This window comes from Pelophylax lessonae (assembly GCF_965119305.1).
Source record: "Pelophylax lessonae genome assembly, chromosome: 9".
NCBI classification, from domain to species: Eukaryota; Metazoa; Chordata; class Amphibia; order Anura; family Ranidae; genus Pelophylax; species Pelophylax lessonae.
Genome location: NC_138776.1, coordinates 210,710,775 through 210,728,304, shown reverse-complemented (window position 1 = coordinate 210,728,304; position 17,530 = coordinate 210,710,775).

Below are 17,530 nucleotides of genomic sequence, written 5' to 3'. Positions count from 1 at the left end.
TTTTCCAAGCATCCATCCTAGGTCGCTCATTTCGCCATTTTTATTTTTACCATAATGGGGATATAGTCCGACCAAGTCTTGACCCCAATCTCTGCCTCGCTTACCCTTTCGATCCACCTATGTTCGATTAGTATATAATCCAATCTTGAGTATGTTCCATGTACACTTGATAATCTCTATCTTTCGGATGGAGAATTCTCCAAATATCTGCCAGTTGATTTGTAAATAATTTTTCCTTTATTTTCTTTGCCTGTACTTTATTTATCCGTAGGGTTTTTGATGTGGTATCTACTTTAGGGTCAAGGCAGAGATTGAGGTCCCCTGCCAGTATGACTCCTCCTTTTTTAAACTCCATTAATTTTCCCAGTACTTTACCTAGGAAGTCTACTTGTCTCTCATTAGGACTATATATATTTACTAGGGTCAAATCTTCATCTCCTATTTTTCCTCTTAAAAAGAGGTATCTTCCCTCTGGGTCTACCTTTCTCGACTCTAGAACAAATCCAAGGCCCCTAGAAATGCCAATGGCTACTCCCTTGGACTTCCTCCCGGGTGAGTCCGCGTAATACCAGGTAGGATGGCTCTTAGAATACAATCTGATATTAGATGCATGAGATAAATGAGTCTCCTGTAAGAATGTCAAATCTGCTTTCAAATAACTAATTTCTTTTAAAATTTTTTTCCTTTTTTCTGGAGAGTTTAAACCTCGGACATTGTAAGATAATATGTTAACTATAACCATTGTTTCTTAATCTTCATTACTGTCTTTCTCTATCATCTCTTCAACTCTAAAGTGGCCATAAAAACTGTTCAACCAACACCAGGGATCCCTAAGAGATGGCATTAATCCCTCTGATTTTTCTTGTCTTGTGAGTTCTCTTAATTCTTGTATTTTCTTATAGGAGACGTTTTGATCTATTGACTTCTTTTTCCCTCTTTCTTCCCCTTTCCTCTTCCCACCCCTACCCTCCCCTCCCCCAACTATTCCTGGTCCCTCCATCAGGGTTGTCGATTCTCCTTCCTCCCTTTCCAATCGACTTGTGGCCGAGGTCAAGCTCTGCTAGTGGTCACCGTTCCCTCCCATCTTCCCTACCGTAGGGTCTAATGGTGACGGCCCGCTGATCTCCATAGGGCCACCCGTTTTTTATTCTTACTTGCTCCTCCTCCCCTCCTCCCCTTCTCCCGCCAGCCCTCCCCCCTCCCCCAATCCCCCCGGTCCCCCCAGTCCTTTTTCATCCTTTTATTTTCATCCTTTTCTTCTGTTTCCACTGATTCAATTCTCCTTCATCAACTTCTTCCTCTGGGCACTCCTGGTCTGTCCAGCCTGGAATATCCATAAGTGGGATTTTTACTGCTTCACAAAAGTCTTTGGTTTCCTCTGGGTATCTAAGGAGTACTGTCCTCCCATCTCTTCTCGCTCCTAGGCCTGCTGGGAAGTTCCAAAAGTATTGTATATCTTTTTTTTTTAATATTTCTACCATTGGTCTAAGAATGCGTTTTCTGTTAATTGTCTCTTTTGCCAGGTCTGGGAAAATCTTAATGTCCACCCCGTCATATTTTAATTCCGGTCTACTTCTCATTTCCCCCCAGATCTGGGCCCTTGTCTCGTATTTATGGAATCTTACAATCACATCTCTTGTTTTCTCTTTTGGTAGATTGGTTGGTTTACGCAACCTATGAATTCTCTCAAACTCAATTTTATCTGTGGTCGCCTTTCCCAGCAGAGGATTAAATAACTTCTCCAGGATTTCTTCTAAATTTTCTGTTGGCCCTTTCTCTGGTAATCCTCTTATTCTCAGATTTTTTCTTCGATTTCTATTCTCTTGGTCTTCGATTTTGTATAGCATATTTCTCTGCTCCATTTTCATTTTTCTCATTTGTTCTTTTAGATTTTTTAGTTCTTTTCCTTGGGACTCCACCTTTTCTTCTGTTTCTTCTACTCTGCCCAGAATATGCCCAAAGTTGACGTGTAATGTAGCCATCTCGGCTTTGATGGATCTTTCAAGGCAGGCAAACATTTCCCGCATTTCTGATTTTGATGGTGGATAATCTTTTTCATTGAATTCATCTTCTCTATTCATGTCTCCATCCTCTATTGTTATACTGCTTGCTCTTGACACTTATAGGCTTTCTTCTCCACTTACTCCTATATGCTTTTGATTCTTAGTTTTCTTGGTTCCCTCTGTATTTTGTTTGGGTCTAACAACCGGTTGATCCTCTGGCTGTGTGTTTTGACCTTTTCCCTCAGGTGTCATGTATTTTTTAATTGTTCCTGGGCTTGCTGTGGTTTTTGGAGGCTTCCCTGCCACTTCCTTTGCCGGTTTACCTCTCATTGTGGATTCGGCTCTGGGGAATAAGCCCTCAGTATAGCTTCCTCTTATGTCTCTATTTTCAGTATGAACTAAATATCATATACATTTATTCAGTGATTCAAGTAAGAGAGGTCCCACACTTTTTGCACGACAGTCTCACTAGTTCTTAAGCTATACACTCACGTATGATAATATAGCTGTGCTACCAGGGGAAGCTGTTGTTGAAGTCAAACGTATGAAAATTTTGGTGGTTTCCCCTCTCACTTAAGTACTCAGATTCCCGCACATTTCTCAATGCGCGTAAGTAAGATCTGGGGGGTTTCCGCCCTCACCCAAGTGAGTAGAGTCCCGCACTTTTTCCAGAACCGTTCAACTAGCTCTTAAGCATACACTTGTAAATAAATACTGTAGCAGTGCTTTCTAAGAAAGCTGGTATTTGAAATTGGTCATATAAGGATTCTGGGGGGTTTCCCCTCTCATTCAAACAGGCAGAGTCCCGAACCTTTTCAACACAAACCCACCTTCTCTTAGACCTTATACTCATAGATGACAATATGTCTTTGCTTTCAGAGAGGGCCGGTATATTATATTCAATAAAGGAGGATTCTGGGGGGTTTCCCCCCCACCCTAAGTAAGCAGAGTCCCACACATTTTTTCCAAACCGTCCAGACAATTCTTAAGTTATACACTCATGAAAGATAATCTAGCAGTACTTCCAAGGAGGGCTGATATTGAAATCCTGTGCAATAAAGTCCTGGGGGGTTTCCCCTCTACCATAAGTAAGCAGTGTCCCGCACAATTTTCAGAACCATCCCTCTGACTCATTAAAATATACAGATGCTTTCACGAAGGGCTGGGAATGAGATCAAGTGTAGTACAATTCTATAGGGGTTTCCCCTCATACTTTGGTAAACAGATTCCCGCACATTTTTTCTCAACAGTCTCGTTAACTCTTAAGCTATATACTCCTGGGTGATAATTTAGCAGTGTTTCAAGAAAGGCTGATTTTAGGATCCAACGCAGGAGGGTTCTAGGGGATTTCCCCTCTTGCTTAAGTAAGCATAGTCCCGCACTTTCTTCAGATTAGTCCCTCTGTTCTATTAAGCTGCATACTCATAGATGATAATAAGACAGTGCTTTTTAAGAAGAGCTGATGTTGAGAAATAAACGTACAACCTCTCTGGGGGGGTTTCCCTCGCACTCAAGCAAGCAGGGTCCCACACCACTTTTCCCTCAAAGTCACATTAGCTCTTAAGTTATATAAGTAAGCAGAGTCCCACACATTTTTTCCAAACAGTCCCGACAATTCTTAAGCTATACACTCATGAAAGATAATTCAGCAGTACTTTCAAGGAGGGCTGATATTGAGATCATGTGAAATAAAATCCTGGGGGGTTTCCCCTCTACCATAAGTAAGCGGCGTCCCGCACAATTTTCAGAACCATCCCTCTGACTCATCAAACTATAAACTCATAGATGAAAATATACTGATACTTTCACGAAGGGCTAGGAATGAGATCAAATGTAGTGCAATTCTATAGGGGTTTCCCCTCATACTTTGGTAAACAGAGTCCCGCACATTTTTTCTCAACAGTCTCATTGACTCTTAACCTTCCTAGCGGTATTCCCGAGTGTGACTCGGGGTAAGATTTTAGTGCCAAAAGCGGTAACCCCGAGTCACACTCGGGGTAGCGCTAGGAAGATCGCTGGATGCTGGAGGAGGTTTTACTTACCTTTTCTCCGGGATCCAGCGATGTCTGCGAGCGGTGTGCGGCGGCGGAGCTCTCTCCCGATCGTCTGCGAGCCCCGGCTTCCGTCTCCGGCGACGTGACGTCCGCCGGGGGGTGGAACCGGCGGCAAATTCGAATGTAAAATGCACCAAACACACTGATATCGTTCAAAATAAAATAAAATCACATTACATTACCCCCCAGTGCCCTTTCCTGCAGTTTTACTGTACTTTTTATGTAAATATATGTATATATATATATATACATATATATACAGTATATATATATATATACATATATATACAGTATATATATATATATATATATATATATATATACGTATATATATACACATATACATATATATATATATATATATATATATATATATATATACACACACACACATATTATATATATATATATATATACATATATATGTATATATATATATATATATATATATATATATATATATATATATATATACGTATATATATATATATATATATATATATATATATACACACGTAATTCTTGTGAATGAGCAGCCCAAACCAACTGTATACATTATATATATATATATATATATATATATATATATATATATATATATATATATATATATACGTATATATATATAATATATGTATACATAATATATGTATACATATATATATATATATATATATAATATGTATAATAAATGTATACAGTTGGTTTGGGCTGCTCATTCACAAGAATTACATGCTTTCAGCACCTAAAATAATGGTACCGCTTTCAGCACCTAAAATCCAAAAGAATCATACCGCCAGGGAGGTTAAGCTATATACTCCTGGGTGATAATTTAACAGTGCTTCAAGGAAGGCTGATTTTATGATCCAACGCAGGGGGGTTCTAGGGGATTTCCCCTCTCGCTTAAGTAAGCATAGTCCCGCACTTTTTTCAGATTAGTCCCTCTGTTCTATTAAGCTGCATACTTATAGATGATAATAAGACAGTGCTTTTCAAGAAGATCTGATGTTGAGAAATAAACGTACAACCTCTCTGGGGGTTTCCCTCGCACTCAAGCAAGCAAGGTCCCACACCACTTTTCCATCACAGTCACATTAGCTCTTAAGTTATACACTCCAAAATGATGATAGTATTTTTAAAAAAGACTGTTTTGATATCGTTCATATGAAAATTCTGGGGGGTTTCCCCTCTCACCAGTCCCCTTCGGCTAATCTGTGGTGTTCCTTGTAGAGTGGTATGGTGGGGATGGTTACGATGTCCAATGTTGCTGGGTCTCTCCAAGCTGGATCCCTCGGCGGTGTTCACTCCAATCAGACCTTCTCTCCTGATCCTGGACGCCGGCTCTCCCTGCGCTCGGCGGCTACCTCTCCAATACACAGCCGATTCCAGTCTCCAGGAGGGACCCAGGGTGCTCGTCCTCCCTCCTCCAAGCCTCAGGGAGGGTCGGCAACCAGGACCGGGTCAGGGCCTCCGGGTAGCGGGGAGGGGGGGTAGCGGGATCCAGCTAGGAAGGCATCGAGGCTAGGTGAGAGAGCATTCCCTCACATCTCTCTGGGCGGTGGCTCAGAGACTCAGCAGGCCGTCGGGATCAGCTCCATTAGCAGGCTCCTCCCTCCATCATCCCCCCGTTGTTGTTTTTTTTAACGCGTAATGGCGGCGATCTGCGATTTTTTTGCGGTACTGCGACATTGTGGCGGACAGATCGGACCCTTGACTGACATTTTTGACACTTTTGGGGTTACCAGTGACATTTCTACAGTAATCAGTGCTATATATATGCACTGTTACTGTAAAAATACACTGGTAGTGAAGGGGTTAACTTTATTTGGGAGGGAGGGGCTGTGTGTGTCCCTAGGCGCGTGCTTTCTACTGTGATTGGCTGTGGCTTGAGCTGTAAGGACACTGATCAACGGATCTACATAGTAGATCCGTGTGATCAGTGTCTTTACACCGAGGAGAATGACAGGTGGCTTGTTTACACAAGCCGCCTGACTTTCTCCCTCTCCCCCGCCGATCGCCGAGTGACCGGCGGATATCGGGTCCGCCAGTCACACGCGCGGGGGGTTCGGGACCGTGCGGGAGCGGGAGCGCGCCTCCGCGGCGCGTGCTCACTCCCCAGACCCTCCCAGGCTAGTGACGTTAATTAACGTCACTCTGCCTGGCAGGGGCTGACCGCCGCAGTAAATCTACTTGCGGCGGTCGGCAAGCGGTTAAAGAACCAAGAATTAATCAGACATTTTACAAGAGTTTATTGAGTTTATATTTTAATAACATTTAGAATACTATACTTTGAGAATAGTTATTTCATGAGAGGAAAGAATGAGGAAGATAGGAGGGAACATAGAAGTGGCGAAAGGATGGATATATAGTGATGCAGGACTAATCAGAAAAGCATGCTATACCTTCCACTAATTTAACCGGTTGCCGACTGCGCACAGTATATTTACTGCGGCAGTCATCGCCGGCCAGGCAGAGTGACATAGATCTACGTCGCTCGCCTGTCACTGGGTCTTGAGCCAATAGCGGGCGAGCGCGCGCCCGCTGAGGCGCGCGCCCGCTGAGGCTCATTCACGGAGGAGTGCGGGCGTGTGACCGGCGGACCCGATGTCCGCCGGTCACACTACGATCGTCGGTAGAGCGGGAGAAAGGCAGAGCGGCTTATGTAAACAAGCCGCCTGTGTAAAAATGGAGATCAGACGGTTCTACTATGTAGAACCGTTGATCTCTGTTTTTACACCAGTAGCCATGTCCCACTACAGTTAGAAACATGCCCCTAGGACACACTTAACCCCTCCCTGTCCGATACAGTTAACCCCTTCCCTGCCAGTGTCATTTTTACAGTAACAGTGCATATGTATAGCACTGATTACTGCAGTAATGTCACTGGTACCCCCAAAAGTGTCAAAAATGTCAGTCAAGGGTCCGATCTGTCCGCCTCAATGTCGCAGTCCCGTAAAAAAAAATCGCAGATCGCCGCCATTACTCGTTAAAAAAAAAACAAAAATGACAAAAATCTTTCCCTTTGTTAGAAAACGCGATAACTTTTGCGCAAACCAATCAAAATACGCTTTTTGTGATTTTTTTTTACCAAACATATGTAGCATAAAACAAATTGGCCGAAAATGTTAAAAAATTTTGATTTTTACATTTTTTTTTGGGGGGGGGGGATTTCATATAAAAAAAAGTGAAAAATATTGTTATTTTTGCAAAATTTACGCTCTTTTTTTGCTTATAGCGCATGATCAAAAAATCGCACAGGTGATCAAATACCACCAAAAGAAAGCTCTATTTGTGGGAAAAAAAGGACGTGAAATTTGTTTAGGTACAGCGTCGCACGACCGCGCAATTGTCTGTTAAAGTCACACAGTAAAAAATCGCAAAAAACCCCCTGGTCAGGAAGGGGGTAAAATCTTCCGGGGCTTAAGTGGTTAAAGGTCACATTAACCCAGTGAGTGCAGAATGATTCCAGAAGGCAATGGGATTAATAAAAGAAAAAAAAGAAAGTAAAGTAAAGTGTTTACTTACTGAAGAATGTAAATAAACTAAAATGGACTTTCCTTTTGTATTCTTCATATATTTTCTGTTAATTATTTGCATGTTATTTGATCTGCCCGTGGATCTTCTAGTCTGCAGTGTGTGCTATGATCCTTGATCTCACAAGTCTCCCCCAGTGGATGATCCCGCTGCATGACCCCTATGCATCAAGATCCTGAATCAGATCTGACTCCATCGATTGGTCAATGGATCAAAACAGTAAATAATGTTAACCCTATGAAAGACCTCACTATGAGGTTAATTTACTAAAGGGAAATAAACTGTGCATTTTGCAAAGTGCAGCTGCCCCAGAGCTTAGTAAATGAGCAGAAGCTCTGCTGACTTCCATCATCCAATCATGTACAAGCAAAAATGCTGTTTTTTTTTTTTGTTTGTTTTTTAATCTCCTTGCACTTGTTTGGGTACTCTTTACAAAGTGAAGCTTTACCTTATTTACTAAGCTCTGGAGCAACTGCACTTTGCAAAATGCACAGTCTATTTGCCTTTAGTAAATCAACTATATGTCTCTACACCACCAAGACAAATGATTTCAAAAGACATGGTTTTACTGAACCCAGTTCCAATACTCGATAACCTACAAGATGTTGGCTACTGACCCCTCCCTGGTGGTGGACTAGATGGACTAGGGGACTACCCATACCCCTAACCACTGCCATCCCCCTTTTTTCTTCCTACCTACATTCTTGTTTGCTAAATCACTCTATGCATACTGTATGTTCAGGTAATGGTACTAATGTATTATGCTTTATTAAAGTCCCATTACGAATATGACTCATTGTGGCCTTGCTCTTTGGAGTTATACAATTTCTGTTTATTTTCTGTATCACCAATCAAAAAAAAAAAAAAAAAGAATGGAAAAAAAATGATTTGCATGTATTGTTTAGAGAAGGTGGTGGCTTTTAATCTGGCGTCAACAAATCTTCTAAACAAAAGGCTAGTTCACTGTCCATCGCACTGTTTTAGGGCCAGAGTGTAGTCAGCGGGTGTAAAAAAAAAGCCTTCACATTGGATGGACAGTGGGGGTGGGAGTAAAATATGCCCCAGCATCAGTGGGACTAATAAATGCCCTAGGTGTCAATGGTTAGTTGGAGTAAAACATAATTAGGTGTCATTTGTAAAAAAAATAAAAAATAAATCACCTGTAACACTGGAAGCAACAAAAAATCCCCTGCATCAGTGATTAGGTGCAAAAACAGCCCATGCATTAGTGGGAGTAATAAATGCCCTAATGTCACTGGTCAGAGAGAGTACTACATGCCAATGGCCAGAATGGGGGCCAAGTTTCAGTGGTCAAAATGTTGCCCCGTGTCAGTGGGAGGAAGAATGTCTCTGTATCAGGGAGAAAATTGTGTTTTTGGGGAGATTTACTAAAACTGGAGCACTTAAAAACTGACAAAGCTGTGCATGGTAGTCAGTCAGCTTCTAATCTCAACTTGTTCAATTAAGCTTTGAAAAAAAACAAACTTGAAAGCTGATTGGTTTCTATGCAGAGCTGCACCAGATTTTGCACTCTCCACTTTTAGTAAATCTCCCCTATAGTGACAGTTGTCATTGGCGGAATAGTGTTGCCAAGTCAGTAAAAAGAGGATTGCATGGTGCTAGTGGGAGTAATGGTGCCCTGTGTCAGTGGGAGTAATGGTGCCCCTGTGTCAGTGAGATGAATGGGGCACCATCATTGGTGCTCAGTGGTCACTTTGTAGGTTCCATGTACCCCGTTGCTTCTCATAGTGGCATCTCAACCAAGACTACAAAAGAAGGAGATTACTCAGTATAATAGTGCCTATTACATTGTTGGGATGCTAGAATGCTCTGTTCCAGTGCCTAACACTAGCTATCACTCTGTATACATCAGCCCCCCCCCCCCCCCCCCCAGATTGCAATGAGAAAGGTCTAAGGACAATTTACACACACACACACATATGTGGTATTGGAAAAAAACTTCAAAGGGTGGAGATTAAACAAGGGACAAAGAGATATAAAATTCCAGGAGAGATCTTTCTGAGATTAGTATCAGGGGAAAACAACCTTGATAGGGTACAGGGTATATGGGATGCCCAACTTGACTTGAAGAACAACAAATGAGGACAACTTCTGTCTCTAGGTACACCACAAAAAGAACAAATCCTTAACTGTATTCTCTTTGGAACAGCAACAGTCTTTCTGGAAATGGCAATGGAAATACCCCTTGTAGGAGCTTGGTGTCCCCTGGGTGGAATTTTAGCAAAGTCCCAACTTGCATGAGCCTGTTGTTCCCTCTCTTGAAAATTCCCAGCCCACCTGGCTGCTTGGTGAAATGTTTCAGGACAAGGAATTGGCTTTAGTTTGTTGGCAGTGTCCCAGAAAGCTCGCTTGATATTGCATTGGGCAGCTCTCTCCCTTTTAGGCCCTGGGGGTGTAGAGGTACTCACACTGTCCCTGGAAATCCTGCTTCTGTTGAAAAGACTGCTGTTCAGGCTTCTTGCTGCCCAGGTCCTCCAATGCAAGCCAATGTGTCTCCTAGAAGAGACTGGGGAGTAGTGGAGATCCCTCTGTCCTTCTTTCTTCTTTCCTTCCTCAGCTTCCAACCTGGAGGGAGAGCCTCCCTCAGCCCCGGGATCCCCTCCCAGGCTAGACGACACAGCTTCCTCACTCCATCTTCCAACTGACTTGCCTGCTGGACAGGCCTCACAATATTTATGGGCTGACCCAGCCTCCTGCCTGGGGATTGGCCAGATTCCTATAAATAGGCAGATCAGGACCTGGCCTCCACCCACTAGCTTCTAGCATTTTCCAGAGGTAGCAGAGGTTTGACCTATAAAGCTCTCCAGCCTGACCTATAGTAACCCCAACCAATTACCAGACTCACACAGCTACTGTGAGTCAAAAATAAATGTACCTACCCTAGTCTGCATACTAGGGGGTGCTACACAAAGATAAAAAAAAGTAATATAGGACCAATACCTCACACTGGTAGGAGTGCAGGACACCCAATTCAGGGGGTCAAGCAGCCAGAGAGTAAGGCCCCTTTCACACGGGCGCGACACCCAATGGAGTCTGTTCTGCTCAGCGGGGGATCGATCTGCCGATCCCCGCTGGTCAGGCAGATGACAGCTCCGTCTCCGCTCTCTGTGTAGAGACGGAGCTGTCAGATCCCCACTGTCCTCTATGGGGAGATCGGATAAGAATGGACCGCCTGTCCGTTCTCATCCGATCCCATCCTCCAGACGGATGTAAAATAGGGTTTCCATCTGTCCGGATTTCACGTACAGGATCAGAATCAGATAGCAGCGGGTATCCGCAGAGATGTCTCCACGGACACCCGCTGCCCCATAGGGATGCATGGAGCATCCGATTAGGTCTGCCTGAGAAACTGACAGGCGGTTAGACCCCTTATGAATTTGTAAATGTATTTCTTCTGCTGTAGCTAAAGCCCCAGAAGGTTTTAGAGAGCTGCAACTGGTCTGGATTTTCAGGGAAATAAGGCAGGCTGTGGGCAGGTGGGGGCAACTCCCGGGGCCCATCCCAAATGCCAGCCCTGGCAGTTAGTTACACTACACACTGCAGTGAAATGCTATTGGATAAACATCTTCCCACAATGCTTGTTCACTGTGATGTTCTAATAAAAACATAAATAATGGGCATAAGTAATTAGTAGAGTTCATTTTCATTTTATAACCAAAAAAAACATATGATTTGCCAGGTCCTTCCACCTATCCCAATCAAACATTACACTTTTTTTTTTTTTTTACAGATTTGGAAAATGTCTTTCTATATTATTTTTAGGTTAGTTTTCGCTATTTTAATTTACTGAACCTTCAATCTTATTTTAAATAATGCATTAGTTACATGTTGTACTGTGTTCTTAATTAATGCAGAATGTTTGGAGTTTGATGATACCCGTTATTGTCTAACTTAAGCTAAAAAAAAGTGCAAGCTTTTAACTTAACATAAACCCCTTCTTCAGGCTTTATATATTTAAAAAAATGATTTAGGAATCCACAAATTTGTGCACAAAATTACACAATTAGAGCAATGACATAAACATTTTTCTTTTGAATACAACTATTTTTTTCTTGAAAAGCTTTAGTGCTAAAGCCTAGTATAAGAGATCAGAGTTTAGAGGTGTTATTGTGGCGATTGATTTAGATATACGCATTTCCGGCATATTTCCCCCCCCCCCCCTTAACTGACAATCTTTTTGAAATGTCAATATGGATATATCAGCAGCACTGACTGAGGAACACACTTGGGAGGAATTAACGAAGAGTGTTACAAGCACAATGCTTGCACCATTCTTCTAAACATAAAAAATGGAGCAGATCCTGCTTCTAATTAACAAAAGTGGCATAAGCCTCCTTGTTAGAAGCAATCTATTTTCTGTGACAGACACAACATAGGAAGCAGAAAAGCTGGAGCTGGATGCTCTGATCTCTCTGCCGGTCCCCAACTCCCACTCTGCTGAGTGCAGGAGGGAGGTGGAGGGTTGCTACCTTTCAGGCACTGCTCATAGTGTAGTCACTGCATGGGCAGAGAAAGGCATGTGAGCTGTCTGCCTTGATCTTTCTATATTGAAATATGCCACAATCCCTCTCTTAATTAGGTGCAGACCCTGACCCAGTTTCTATTTCACTCTGAAATAAAAAAAATGGTGCAGTTGGTGCAAATAGACCTGAAACATGTCTATCTATTAAAGTGATTGGAAAGTCTCATTATTTTTTTTTTATTTTTTTTTTAACTTTTTATACTTATCTGCCCTATGCAGTGGTTTTGCACAGGGCAGCCCAGATCCTCCTCTACTCGGGTCCCTCTTAGCTGCTCCTAGCCCCTCCCTCCTGTCGAGTGCCCTCACAGCAGGAAGCTTGCTATGGGGCCACCCAAGCCAAGCTGCAGCTCTGTGTGTCTATTCAGACACAGAGTCACCATTCAGCCCCACCCCCTCTCTCTCCTTATTGGCTAACTGACTTTGATTGACAGCCACAGGAGCCAATGATGCAGCTGCTATGTCTCGGTCAATCAGGAGGGAGAGTCACAGACTCGTGGACATCGCTGTATAGAGAGGAAGCTCAGGTAAGTATTAGGGGGTGCATTAAGATAAAAAAAGTCTGACTTTACAACTCCTTTAATGTGGTGCACACCACTCCTTACAGTTTCTTGAGCCATTATGATGGTGAATTCCCCAGTCTGTGTTTATCCCGCCATTTAAAGTATCATTTTGCATTTCTATTAAAGGGACTCCATCATGCAGAACCCCAAAGTAAACTAAAGCCACCAAAAAAGATGCATAGCTTCTATGTCCCTACAGATTGTGGGGGCCAGTGAGAAGAACCACAAAATAATAAAGCAGGGAAGTATGGGTGTAGTTTAGCAATACCATGAACAACATCACATGGGTAGAGAAGTACATGAGAAATCAAAAAATAACATGTACACTACTAAAAGCAGGGCCTGTAGAAAACTGGCCTAAAGACTTGCTGCCAAAACAATGTAGAATTCAATTTACTGTACATAAAACATTGAGTAAGATAGGCAATGCACCATTCTATGTATACATATACAGTTGGATACACTCAGGGTTAGAGGGAAAAACAGGCATCCACAACACATTTCTATAAACTTTTTAAAGAAGTAAATTTGATGTAATATGTAAGGGAGAGCTATCTTCACGTGACCTCATTATGCTTTTCAAGAGCCAGTGTAGTGGCATTCAGAGCAGGAACATGACTATATGTAGGAAGATGACAGCAGGATTATACTGAATGCTGTAGTGATTGTGCTTCAAGTTTTAATGTAAATGTTTTAACTGATTTTAGTAACCTTTTTGGGAAACAGTGAGCACTCTGTCTGTCTCTGCTTTACTGAGGTTTTAATGTGGAGAATTACATTGAGAGATTGGAATGGAGAACATGTGCCTGGGAGATCTTAAAGAGCCAGTGTACCTAGAATCTAATGCAAGAGTTTTGAATCTGCTTTCTTTATGACATTTATTTTGCGAAGTGGTGAGCACTATGTTTTTTTCTTTTGTTTTTTTTTGTTTTTTTCCATAAACATTTTTATTGAAGATAAAAGTGGGTTAACAAAGACATAGAAGAGTACAGTTAATGTCAACAGTGAAAAAGTACATAGACATCATGTGAACATAAGAAGGTTGCACGTCTATCAACAATCAAGGCTATACTGCTATAGGTGTAGTGGGAGATACATTTGCGGGTGGTAACAATAACAACGGTCACAAAGGACTACCGTAAAGTGGACTAGGGGGCAACAACCTGAGTGATGGGTACACAGAGGAAAGAGATCAAACCAATGCATGTACCACAGCGGTTCAACCTGTGGAACCATTCAATTGTTGAGAGGATGGAGGTCAATCGCCAAGAGCTTGGCAGTGTTCAGCATGTGACGAGCCAAAATTGTTTTAAGAGCGGGATGTTTGCCCGATGAGAAATCAAGCAAGAAATGCTCTGGAGAGTAATCTAGGTTGCTTGAAGTGACCGTTTTTACGGTTCTGTGAACCATTTCCCAAAAGGGTTGTAGGGCAGTGCATGACCACCAAACATGGAGCATGGTACCAGGGGCTGCATTGCACCTCCAGCAAGTGTCAGGTACCTCCAGGATAAACTTGTGGAGCTTAGCAGGCGTTCTGTACCAATGGGAAATAATTTTATACCCATTCTCTTGGGTGGTGACATTAATGGAGGTGCGATGGAGCGAGCGGCAAATGGATTCCCATTCCTTATCGGAGAGGGACAGGTGCAAATCCCTCGACCAAGTCTGGGCGAACGTCGCCGACGAGGCTGAGGGGGCATCAAGCAAGTACAGTTCTGAAATCATGTGACGTTGGGGACGGTCACAGACACAGATGGCTTCAAGAGGGGTCAAAGGTCTTGTCCATGAGCAGGAGGAGTGGTTCGCTGAAAGAAAGTTGCGAATTTGGATGTATGTCCAAAGTGGTAGACCATGAGGGTGGAAAGAGTGGTTGAGAGTTTCCCAGGGAATGGGAGCTCCCTTACCGAAAAAGTGCTTCGCTAGCACCTCTCGGTGAGGCCATATATGTAGAAGAAAATCAGCGGACATGCCAGGGGGGAAGGCCGGATTAAGATGGAGTGACGTTAGGGGCCCGCTGCGGGGATCAATCCACATCTTTTTGTGCCATCTGTCATGTGCTAGTAGCGAGAGGGCAATCAAGGGGTGAAATCTGAGTGCCCTGGGAACATCTGTAATGGGCAGCCAGGGGAGAAGGTGCAATGGGGTGGTGGTAGAGGCATTGTCAACCCCCACAACTGCCTTGTGGGCAGAATACAGGTTCCAGTACACTATTCTACTGATTAGGCAGGCTTTGTGATAGCTAGGCACGTCGGGAAGACCCAATCTGCCCTTGTTCTTAGGAGCTGTCAGATGGGAAAGTTTAATTCTGGGGGGTTTGTTGAGCCAAATAAACTTCAAACTATGTGTCCGGAGAGTGGCAAGGAAGGATGGTGGAAGATGAATAGGGACTGTTTGAAAAAGATACAGAAGCCTGGGAAGGATAGACATATTAAGCAAGGCCACCCTTCCGAACCAGGAGATCCAGAGGTTCTTCCAGGCCCAGAGGTCTGAGCAGATAGCAGTCAGGAGAACCTGGTAGTTAGTTTCGAAAAGATTTTACAGGTTGCGCGGGATGTGAATGCCCAAGTACGGGAGCGAGGTGGGCGCCCACAAAAAGGGGAAGTTGGCTTGACACTTCTCCACCTCCCAACTCACACTATGCTTTTTCTGCTTTTGAGTTGGGGAGCTGGAACTGAAGTACACTGGCCTGGGAGTTGTTAAAGGGCCAGCTGAACTACTACCATTTAGAGACCCATTGTGTGCAGTAACCATAATACCATAAGTGTAGGTGGTGGTTGCACGATTCACAGAAAGAGTTGGTGTATTTACACATGTTTTAATGTCATTTTTTTTAAATCTACCTATCATATGATATTTACATTTAAAACCAGTTAACACTATGTTTTTTTTTTTTTTTTTTTTTTTTTTTTTGGCTAATTGAATTGAGATGCAATGAATGTAGGATATCATACTGGAAGTTCTTAAAACACCAGTTTACCTCATATGCATCAGATGTCCATTCTTTGTGATGAGCATACCACCATACCTGTGTAGAGAACAGCATCACCTAATTTATAAATATTTTTCACTAAAGAGGTTTTTGTCAAATTTATAGTGGCGATATGCTCTTGTAGAATTATATGTGGACTGTGATTATATTAAGAAGACTTTTTTTGGGAATAATTTATATTACACATATATATGTACAGTAGTTAATCTTTAATGTGATTATAATTGAGTGAGCTATTTTTTTTTTGATAAATTATATTTTGTGGGGGTGGTAATAGTGATGCACAATTCTGAATATTGATCAATTGTTTGTGCTGGTGCTTACGGTTGAGAGCAAATTCCTAGGAAAGTGGCAAGGACCCTTTGAGATAATTTAGATGTGGCCACTTTTTACTATCAGGCTCACCTGGTCAAACCCTTGAAGGAAAGTGAGGCTTTGAACATATACCAGAAATTTGAAAAGATGCTATTTCCCGGATTAAAAAAAGTAGACATACAGTAGCAGAGACTCACTCCCCCTCTCAAAAACAGGAGTTTTGGCAGTGTAGATTTAAAAATATGTTACTACATACCCCATGCTACAAAACAGGCTAGTGTCTTGTATAGTATTATCAAGCAAGTTCTGCAGCACAACTATTAGGCAAGTTATATTTTTGAGGATTCATTTCACTATTGAATAACTACAGTGCTCTCGGTCAATCCAAAATGTTAATAAACCTCAAGCCTGGAAAGAACCTAAGAAATTAAAAGTGGGGTTTTGGCTTTCTTAGGAGAATATCTGTGTGCACAATTATTGAGCAACTATTAGTGTGCACAATTATTATGCAATTAAATGAAAAATGTACATTTTTCCATTTCACTTGTTTGTTTTCATCTGTTAAAGTGAGAATGATAAACAAGCAACTCAAAATTTACAAAAAAAATTTCTGAAAATAAAAAAAAATAATCAGTGATCAATATAGCCACCATTCTTTTCAATAACAGTCATAAGCCTTCCATTCATGGAGTCTGTCAGTTTCTTAATCTGTTGATGATCAACTTTTTATGCAGCAGGAACCACAGCCTCCCACACACTGTTCACATAGGTGTAATGTTTTCTTTCACCATAAATCTCCCGTTTAAAAAGGGCCCACAAGTTCTAAATAGGGTTTAGGTCAAGTAAGGAAGGGAGCCATGTCATTATTCTTTTATCTTTAAGGCCTTTACTGGCTAGCCACGCAGTGGAGAACTTTGATGCATGCGATGGAGCATTGTCCTGCATTAATATCATGGTCTTCCTGAAAGATGCAGACTACACTACTTGACTGAATTGTCTTAAAAAAACTGGCAGTAGGTTTGGGAGTTTTGAGTCCAACTAGCTCATAATACCAGCCCATACCAGTACCCATCTCTACCTTGCTGGTGTCTGAGTTGAAGTGGAGCTCTGACCACGTTACTGATCCAGCAACAGGGCCCATCCACCTGGTAACTCTCATCTCATAAGTCCATAAAACCTTCACATATTTCTCGGCCCAGTCTTGACATTTCAACTTATGTGTTTTGTTCAGTGGTGGTCGGGTTTCAGCCTTCCTTACCTTGGCCATGTCCTTGAGCACTGAACACTTTGTACTTCTGGGCAATCCAGGTAGGTTGCAGTTCTGGAATATGACCGCACAGAAGGATAATGGGTTCCTGGTAGCTTTACATTTGATTCTTCCTAAATCTCTGGCAGTTAATTTGCATCTTTTTTTTCTCAACACATTTCTTGCGACCCTGTTGGCTATTTGCAACAAAACGTTGTGATCATGCCCAAATATCTTAGTGATTTCAAGAGTGCTGCATCTCTATGAGAAACATTTTATTTATTTT